Below are 9,237 nucleotides of genomic sequence, written 5' to 3'. Positions count from 1 at the left end.
ATTGTCAACGTCTTTTTAATGACATTTTGCCATTGTAAATAAGACTTTGTTCTTAACTGACTTGCCTAGTTAAATAAAAGGTTACATTACTACAATGTTAAAAACATTGTACATTGTGACATCATTAAAATACTCCTGTGATTTTAAAACATTCTACATTGTGACATCATTAAACTACTCCTATTACAATGTTAAAGCATTCTACATTGTGACATCATTAGAACACTCCTACTACAATGTTAAAATATTCTACATTGTGACATCATTTCATTGATTTCATGAAACAACTCATAAATGTATTTTCTGATGTCTAATCAGAGCTCTTTTATCAGAGTATCTCTTCCAACATTGATGACAGCTATGAGATTTATATCCTGTGTGTTCTCTGGTGTGTAGTCAGATGGCTAGATGAAGTAAAACTGTTCCCACATTGATCACAGCTATAAGGTTTCTCTCCTGTGTGTTCTCTGGTGTGTAGTCAGATGGCTAGATGTAACAAAACTGTTCCCACATTGATCACAGCTATAAGGTTTCTCTCCTGTGTGTATTCTCAGGTGTGCTACCAGGTTGCCTGCATGAGCAAAACACTTTCCACATTGATTACAGCTATAAGGTTTCTCTCCTGTGTGTGTTCTCTGGTGAATAGTCAGATTGCTGGATGTAACAAAACTCTTCCCACATTGATTACAGCTATAAGGTTTCTCTCCTGTGTGTGTTCTCTGGTGAATAGTTAGATTGCTGGATGTAACAAAACTCTTCCCACATTGATTACAGCCATGAGGTTTCTCTCCTGTGTGTGTTCTCTGGTGAATAGTCAGATTGCTAGATGTAGTAAAACTCCTCCAACATTGATCACAGGTATGAGGTTTCTCTCCTGTGTGAATTCTCTGGTGTGATTGTAATGTATATAATTTGGAAAATGTCTTCCCACATTGATCACAGCTATAAGATTTCTCTCCTGTGTGTGTTCTCTGGTGAATAGTCAGATTACTAGATGTTGTAAAACTCTTCCCACATTGATCACAGCTATGGGGTTTCTCTCCAGTGTGAATTCTCTGGTGTGATTGTAATGTATATAGTTTTGAAAATGTCTTCCCACAGTCAGAGCAGCTATACGATTTCTCTCCTGTGTGTGTTCTCTGGTGTGTTTTCAGGCTGCTTGGAGCATTAAAACTCTTCCCACATTGATCACAGCTATTACGTTTCTCTCCTGTATGGATTCTCTGATGTCTTTTGAGCTCTGCTGAAGAGGTGAATCTCTTCCAACAGTCAGAGCAGCAGTGAGATGTCTCTTCTGTGTGAAATCTCTGGTGCACTTTCAGTGAACCTGATATTGAGTAACTCTTCCCACGGTCAGAGCAGTGGAGAGATTTCTTCCCTGTGGGTTTCCGCTTGAGATGTTCTGATGTGGAGAGATTCTTGTCTGCCTCGTCAGCTTCATGAGGTTGTTGAGGCTCCCCAGTGGATCCACGATTGTCACGTCTCTCTCCTGTGTGAACAACAAGTCAAACAGATGGTTAAAGGCCCACAACAGAAATCCACTGTTTATTTTTTTAGCTAAAAAAGGTGATTCCCATGACGTGGTACAACAATTTACGTTCTTAATGAATGTTTAAATGCTTTTACAAACTTATTTGACAATCAGTGAACAACAGTCACATTTTGTCTTGTTTTTTTTCACTTTAGTTGTAAAGTTGATGATTCTAGAATATCTATATGGGCCCTTTTATGTGTTTGCTCAAATTTGCCACACGAGGATGATGTGCAATTTAGTTGCAGAAACTTCTCCCCGCTGAAGAAGAAACCACTAGTTATGGATGTAGAGATATGGTATATCTACGTTGAGAAAAAATGGTGAGTGACGATTGTAGTTTTCCACAATGTATTCTGAATATTACCACACATTATCAGCGCAAGATCAGGATGCTGCTGAAGGAAACTCACATTAAGCTCTGTGTCTATTCACTAATTCACCACCGTGGGGGGGAAACTCAGGGGAGTTCTCATAAGCTGACAGCAAAAATAGCCTCCATTTCCAGGTTGCTTATGAGTGCATTTCACACTAGTTTTGGATTCTATTGTAAGGCTCGTTTGTCCTGATTAATATAATGTTTAAGCAGTTTATACTTTTAAAAAAACAGTGTAATACATTTTAGAATAAGGCTGTAAACAAATGTGGAAAAAAAGTCAAGGGGCCTGAATACTTTCCGAAGGCCCTGTACACCGAATATGGAAAACATGACACTGACCAGGTGGATCCAGGTGAATCAGAGAAGGGTGAAAGGTTAAGACCCTGAACTGACAACCAATTAGCACAATAAAAACAATCCCAATAAAAAGCTGTTTCAGATCTATTTGTTTTGCACCAATGGGCTGCATCTCAATCCACCAATCATCTGTCTTCTCACATAAACGTCTGTAGCGCCCGAACAGCTTGGGCCTAAACACTGATACTAAAACCCCTCTGTGGAAAGGCAAGTCTCTCACAAAAAAACACATACAGTACCAGTCAAACGTTTTCGGACACGCCTACTCATTCAAAGGTTTTTACTAGATTTCTACATTGTAGAAATGTCTTGTTTTAAATGCTTTACTAGGAATCTTAGCGCAGTAGACATGCTCATGTTATTTTTTTAGAGCAGGGTGATCTGCACACAGTGGACTTCCTACTAGGGATGCCTCAGTGCTTTCAAGGGGTTTTCTTTATTTTCTACATTGTAGAATAATAGTGAAGACATTAAAACAATGAAATAACACATATGGAATCATGTAGTAACCAAAAGAAATGTGTTGAAAAACAAAAATGTTATATTTGAGATTCTTCAAAGTATTTCAATAATGCATTGTCAAAGCACTATACTTAACAGTTAGGGGGAGTGATGAGCTCTACAGCAGAGTCTCACAACTCAATCGCTGGTTGAAAACTGTTTTCTGCCCCTCCCAAAAGATAGAATTTGTAGATAATTGGCCCTCTTTCTGGGACTCACCCACAAACAGGACCAAGCCTGACCTGCTGAGGAGTGACGGACTCCATCCTAGCTGGAGGGGTGCTCTCATTTTATCTACCAACATAGACAGGGCTCTAACTCCTCTAGCTCCACAATGAAATAGGGTGCAGGCCAGGCAGCAGGCTGTTAGCCAGCCTGCCAGCATAGTGGAGTCTGCCACTAGCACAGTCAGTGTAGTCAGCTCAGCTATCACCATTGAGACCGTGTCTGTGCCTCGACCTAGGTTGGGCAAAACTAAACATGGCGGTGTTCGCCTTAGCAATCTCACTAGGATAAAGACCACCTCCATTCCTGTCATTATTGAAAGAGATCATGATACCTCACATCTCAAAATAGGGCTACTTAATGTTAGATCCCTTACTTCAAAGGCAATTATAGTCAATTAACTAATCACTGATCATAATCTTGATGTGATTGGCCTGACTGAAACATGGCTTAAGCCTGATGAATTTACTGTGTTAAATGAGGCCTCACCTCCTGGCTACACTAGTGACCATATCCCCCGTGCATCCCGCAAAGGCGGAGGTGTTGCTAACATTTACGATAGCAAATTTCAATTTACAAAAAAAAAAAAATGACGTTTTCGTCTTTTGAGCTTCTAGTCATGAAATCTATGCAGCCTACTCAATCACTTTTTATAGCTACTGTTTACAGGCCTCCTGGGCCGTATACAGCGTTCCTCACTGAGTTCCCTGAATTCCTATCGGACCTTGTAGTCATAGCGGATAATATTCTAATCTTTGGTGACTTTAATATTCACATGGAAAAGTCCACAGACCCACTCCAAAAGGCTTTCGGAGCCATCATCGACTCAGTGGGTTTTGTCCAACATGTCTCTGGACCCACTCACTGTCACAGTCATACGCTGGACCTAGTTTTGTCCCATGGAATAAATGTTGTGGATCTTAATGTTTTTCCTCATAATCCTGGACTATCGGACCACCATTTTATTACGTTTGCAATTGCAACAAATAATCTGCTCAGACCCCAACCAAGGATCATCAAAAGTCGTGCTATAAATTCACAGACAACACAAAGATTCCTTGATGTCCTTCCAGATTCCCTCTGTCTACCCAAGGACGCCAGAGGACAAAAATCAGTTAACCACCTAACTGAGGAACTCAATTTAACCTTGCGCAATACCCTAGATGCAGTTGCACCCCTAAAAACTAAAAACATTTCTCATAAGAAACTAGCTCCCTGGTACACAGAAAATACCCGAGCTCTGAAGCAAGCTTCCAGAAAATTGGAACGGAAATGGCGCCACACCAAACTGGAAGTCTTCCGACTAGCTTGGAAAGACAGTACTGTGCAGTACCGAAGAGCCCTTACTGCTGCTCGATCATCCTATTTTTCTAACTTAATTGAGGAAAATAAGAACAATCCGAAATTCCTTTTTGATACTGTCGCAAAGCTAACTAAAAAGCAGCATTCCCCAAGAGAGGATGACTTTCACTTTAGCAGTGATAAATTCAACTTCTTTGAGGAAAAGATTATGATTATTAGAAAGCAAATTACGGACTCTTCCTTAAATCTGCGTATTCCTTCAAAGCTCAGTTGTCCTGAGTCTGCACAACTCTGCCAGGACCTAGGATCAAGAGAGACGCTCAAGTGTTTTAGTACTATATCTCTTGACACAATGATGAAAATAATCATGGCCTCTAAACCTTCAAGCTGCATACTGGACCCTATTCCAACTAAACTACTGAAAGAGCTGCTTCCTGTGCTTGGCCCTCCCATGTTGAACATAATAAACGGCTCTCTATCCACCGGATGTGTACCAAACTCACTAAAAGTGGCAGTAATAAAGCCTCTCTTGAAAAAGCCAAACCTTGACCCAGAAAATATAAAAAACTATCGGCCTATATCGAATCTTCCATTCCTCTCAAAAATTTTAGAAAAGGCTGTTGCGCAACAACTCACTGCCTTCCTGAAGACAAACAATGTATACGAAATGCTTCAGTCTGGTTTTAGACCCCATCATAGCACTGAGACGGCACTTGTGAAGGTGGTAAATTACATTTTAATGGCATCGGACCGAGGCTCTGCATCTGTCCTCGTGCTCCTAGACCTTAGTGCTGCTTTTGATACCATCGATCACCACATTCTTTTGGAGAGATTGGAAACCCAAATTGGTCTACACGGACAAGTTCTGGCCTGGTTTAGATCTTATCTGTCGGAAAGATATCAGTTTGTCTCTGTGAATAGTTTGTCCTCTGACAAATCAACTGTAAATGTCGGTGTTCCTCAAGGTTCCGTTTTAGGACCACTATTGTTTTCACTATATATTTTACCTCTTGGGGATGTTATTCGAAAACATAATGTTAACTTTCACTGCTATGCGGATGACACACAGCTGTACATTTCAATTAAACATGGTGAAGCCCCAAAATTGCCCTTGCTAGAAGAATGTGTTTCAGACATAAGGAAGTGGATGGCTGCAAACTTTCTACTTTTAAACTCGGACAAAACAGAGATGCTTGTTCTAGGTCCCAAGAAACAAAGAGATCTTCTGTTGAATCTGACAATTAATCTTAATGGTTGTACAGTCGTCTCAAATAAAACTGTGAAGGACCTCGGCGTTACTCTGGACCCTGATCTCTCTTTTGAAGAACATATCAAGACAATTTCAAGGACAGCTTTTTTCCATCTACGTAACATTGCAAAAATCAGAAACTTTCTGTCCAAAAATGATGCAGAAAAATTAATCCATGCTTTTGTCACTTCTAGGTTAGACTACTGCAATGCTCTACTTTCCGGCTACCCGGATAAAGCACTAAATAAACTTCAGTTAGTGCTAAATACGGCTGCTAGAATCCTGACTAGAACCAAAAAATTTGATCATATTACTCCAGTGCTAGCCTCTCTACACTGGCTTCCTGTCAAAGCAAGGGCTGATTTCAAGGTTTTACTGCTAACCTACAAAGCATTACATGGGCTTGCTCCTACCTATCTCTCTGATTTGGTCATGCCGTACATACCTACACGTACGCTACGGTCACAAGACACAGGCCTCCTAATTGTCCCTAGAATTTCTAAGCAAACAGCTGGAGGCAGGGCTTTCTCCTATAGAGCTCCATTTTTATGGAACGGTCTGCCTACCCATGTCAGAGACGCAAACTCGGTCTCAACCTTTAAGTCTCTACTGAAGACTCATCTCTTCAGTGGGTCATATGATTGAGTGTAGTCTGGCCCAGGAGTGGGAGGGTGAATGGAAAGGCTCTGGAGCAACGAACCGCCCTTGCTGTCTCTGCCTGGCCGGTTCCCCTCTTTCCACTGGGATTCTCTGCCTCTAACCCTATTACAGGGGCTGAGTCACTGGCTTACTGGGGCTCTCTCATGCCGTCCCTGGAGGGGGTGCGTCACCTGAGTGGGTTGAGTCACTGATGTGGTCATCCTGTCTGGGTTGGCGCCCCCCCCCCTGCAATTTCTGAGGCTGGTAACTCTAATGAAATGATCCTCTGCAGCAGAGGTAACTCTGGGTCTTCCTTTCCTGTGGTGGTCCTCATGAGAGACAATTTCATAATAGCGCTTGATGGTTTTTGCAACTGTACTTGAAGAAACTTGACATTTTCCGGATTGACTGACCTTCTCGTCTTAGAGTAAGGATGGACAGTAGTTTCTCTTTGCTTATTTGAGATGTTCTTGCCATAATATGGACTTGGTCTTTTACCAAATAGGGCTGTGTCCGGTATACCAACCCTACCTTGTCACATCACAACTGATTGTCTCAAAAAGCATTAAGAAGGAAAGAAATTAAACAAATTAACTTTTAACAAGGCACACCTGTTCAAATCAAATCAAATGTATTTATATAGCCCTTCGTACATCAGCTGATATCTCAAAGTGCTGTACAGAAACCCAGCCTAAAACCCCAAACAGCAAGCAATGCAGGTGTAGAAGCACCTAAAACTCTCATGTTTAACTCATGGATGGCCAGTCCTTGTATTCATAGTGTAGTGAATTCAGGGGGAGGCCCTGAGCTGAACTCAAACCTGGGTCCAGCGACTGTCAAGTCAACACCTTATAACTGTTACGCCAAGATGTCTGAACTTCTTGATGAGGTCGCTAGGTGTTGGGTTACGGTGGCTACAATAGCTTTGTCTATGAATTTGAGAGTGGTTACACTTCTCCAGCCCCCATCCCTCAGCTGTTAACAAAAACCAAGTTTCAGGGCAGCCATTCTGTTGCTGTTTAAATACTAGGTTCCCTTTAAAAAGCCACATCAATCAATCAACCAATCTGCCGTTTAAACAATAACAAAGCTGTAATTCCACCACTGTTCTGGTAATAAGATGATGAATGGGGTTGGAGAAATGTAACTAGTCTCAAATTCATAGAAAGACCTATGGATGCAAGGACTGACCATCCATGATATCAACATTATAGTTTTAACCATGTTGAGGCTATACAGTGTTGATTTACATTGTTTCTAAACATTAGAGTAAAAAAGCTTATTTGGGTTCTGATGGGGTACAACAGTTGAACTCAGCTCATGAGGCGTGTGTTATATTCTTCAAGAATCAATTGCTATAAATAAACAATTTAAAAGTCACAATATGAATGTAGCAATTGCAGATTTCAGCTTTAACACCACACATCAGTCCAACAACTGCAGTTTGTGCCTCTGTATTTAAGACGGTACTTACTAGTGTTCATCAGGGAACGGTTTCTCAAAACCATCTTATTGCAATGTTCATCATTAGAACCATTGGACGCCTTAAGATGCGTTTGGGAAACAGGGACCATATATCCAGTTTCCTCCTCCTTTTTCGATGTGACAGTCATCTCCCCCTCTTTAACTCCAAAAACGGCATCCTCCTCTTTCTCTTCCTCCTCCTCTTTCACTCTGAACGCGTCTTCCTCGTCTTTCACTGAAACGTATTTCTCTTCTTCTTTCACGGTAACAGTCTCACCCTCTACTTGTTTTTCTATTGTAACAGCCTCCTCTTCCTCTTTCACGAGACTCTCTTTCTCCGTCCAGCAGACCTCCTCTTCTGTAGCAGGAGGAGAGTAGCTTAGTGAACTCATGGTCGGAGATGTTAGCTAGCTATGCTAACTTAACCAGCCAGGTAGAAGACCAATAATAACAACACCGTAAATGGGATAACTAACAATACAAAATAAGTGTGTTTAAAACCCAGTGGCTAATAAACACTAAAGCGTCTAAAGATCTGGTTCGTCTATTTAGTCTAGCAAGCTACCGAGGTGTCTGACTAACTGTTGCTGCTGTTGAAAGAAGCGTTCCGTCCACTACATTATACGTCACACCAGCAACATTGCCTTAAAGTCTCAGATCGCCATCTGCTGACTGGAGTGGGTAACGCAGTTGAGTAAATTAATATATATATATATATAGAAGTTAAACGGTAGGAAGTTTTTAGTCACCAATGTAGCAACACAGTGTAGTTTTAAAGACTTCATAATGTATAATGTAGTTGTAGTAACGACCTGATTACCTATATGTACAAACATAGTTATGTTTTGGGGTTATTATATATTTATGAATACATTATGAATATATTTCCGGATATATTCTAAACTACCCACATGCACATCTCAACATCAAATTTATCTACTCTGTTCTACCGAGTGCGTTCGCTAGTTCAAGCTGGCTAACGTTAGCCACACCTCATGCTTTTCACGGACTGAGTTGCCAAAGATGTTTTATAATTAACCCAAGATAGACCAGAGCCTATCGTTTCCAATGGGAGCAAATGCATCATAGTGGGCAGTGCCAAGCAGGACCTATCGAGATCCTATTGGCGCGTTCTGGCATTTATTTGTATATTTACATTAGGGGACGCCTACTATGTGAAGTGCGTGTTTTTTACTTACATTTTTGGCAAAGGGTAAAGTCTACAAAACGTAGTACACTGTTTGTTACAGATTTATTGAGATCAAACGTTTCATCAATGAGAAAATTGGCTACTTCTTCTCCTACTGGGCTTCCTCTCATCACCATATTTGGTAGTGAGTGGAAACGTCAACCGGATGTTTCAGATTCATACATCAGGTGAAAATATCTGGGTCATTGTTCTATTAGGGGTAAATGCCTTGCTCAATGGCACACCCGCAGATATTTCACCGAATGTATGAATCGGTCGGCTCAGGGATTCGAACCAGTGACCTTTCGGTTACTGGCCCAACACTCTAACCCAAAATCAAATCAAATCAAATGTATTTGTCACATACACATGGTTAGCAGATGTTAACGCGAGTGTAGCGA

At 41.0% G+C, this 9,237-nt stretch overlaps 1 pseudogene; it reads right to left on the bottom strand.

The window, feature by feature from the left end:
• Nucleotides 1-367: 367 nt before the first annotated feature.
• LOC139394271 (zinc finger protein 180-like) lies at nucleotides 368-8,039 on the bottom strand (annotated as a pseudogene).
• Between the last annotated feature and the right edge of the window lie 1,198 nt (nucleotides 8,040-9,237).

This window comes from Oncorhynchus clarkii, unplaced genomic scaffold, assembly GCF_045791955.1.
Source record: "Oncorhynchus clarkii lewisi isolate Uvic-CL-2024 unplaced genomic scaffold, UVic_Ocla_1.0 unplaced_contig_458_pilon_pilon, whole genome shotgun sequence".
Taxonomy (NCBI): Eukaryota; Metazoa; Chordata; class Actinopteri; order Salmoniformes; family Salmonidae; genus Oncorhynchus; species Oncorhynchus clarkii.
Note: the sequence above shows the minus strand (reverse complement) of the source record. Positions and strands in the feature narration are given on the sequence as shown.